Raw genomic sequence first — 685 nt, 5'->3', positions numbered from 1 at the left:
GGGGGGTGGGCGCTGCCGTGGCCGGCAGAGGCTCGGCCCGGCCAAGCCCCCGCGCAGCCCGAGGCGAAGGTGGGGGGACGGGGGACGGATGTCCCACGCTCTGGGCAGGCAAAGGACCACCCTGCGTGTCCCCAGCCCCCGGCCCGGGGCAGGACGGGGCATCTGGACGCGTCACCTCGGACACTGTGACTGTCGGGACACCGCTCTGCCGATGCTCTGGAGCTTCTGCTCTCCCTCCCAGCTCCTCTCCAGGATCAATTAAGATTATGAGCAGGGCTAATTAACAGTCTGCTAATTGCACACTGAAGCCCTCTATAAATCATGAGCTTTAAAAGCAGCTCTAAGCAAGATGTCATGTCCTTTCTGCCGGCGCAGCCTTGCACCGAAAGCCTCATCCAGCATCCCCGTCTCTCCGGTCCCTCTTCCCAAAATCCCCCGGGGCTGGGACAGGACCCCTGGCATAGCCGGGGTGGAAGGACGTGTCCCCACTATGGGGCTGATTTCCAGCGAGCCCTTGATAACCCCCTTCCCACCTGCTGCCGGGGCGGCTCCGCTCACGTAAGGGCAACTTGGGAATTGCATCAGTTCCCCTTCGCTGCTGTAAACACCGGTGCTCCGCCACGGGAGCCCTTCGCCTCCCCACCACGACCGGAGGGGGAGGGACCCCCGGTACGGCCCACCACCA

The sequence above is a fragment of the Charadrius vociferus genome, unplaced genomic scaffold, assembly GCF_000708025.1.
Source record: "Charadrius vociferus isolate BGI_N301 unplaced genomic scaffold, ASM70802v2 scaffold2962, whole genome shotgun sequence".
Lineage (NCBI taxonomy): Eukaryota > Metazoa > Chordata > Aves > Charadriiformes > Charadriidae > Charadrius > Charadrius vociferus.
This window is presented reverse-complemented; position numbering follows the sequence as displayed.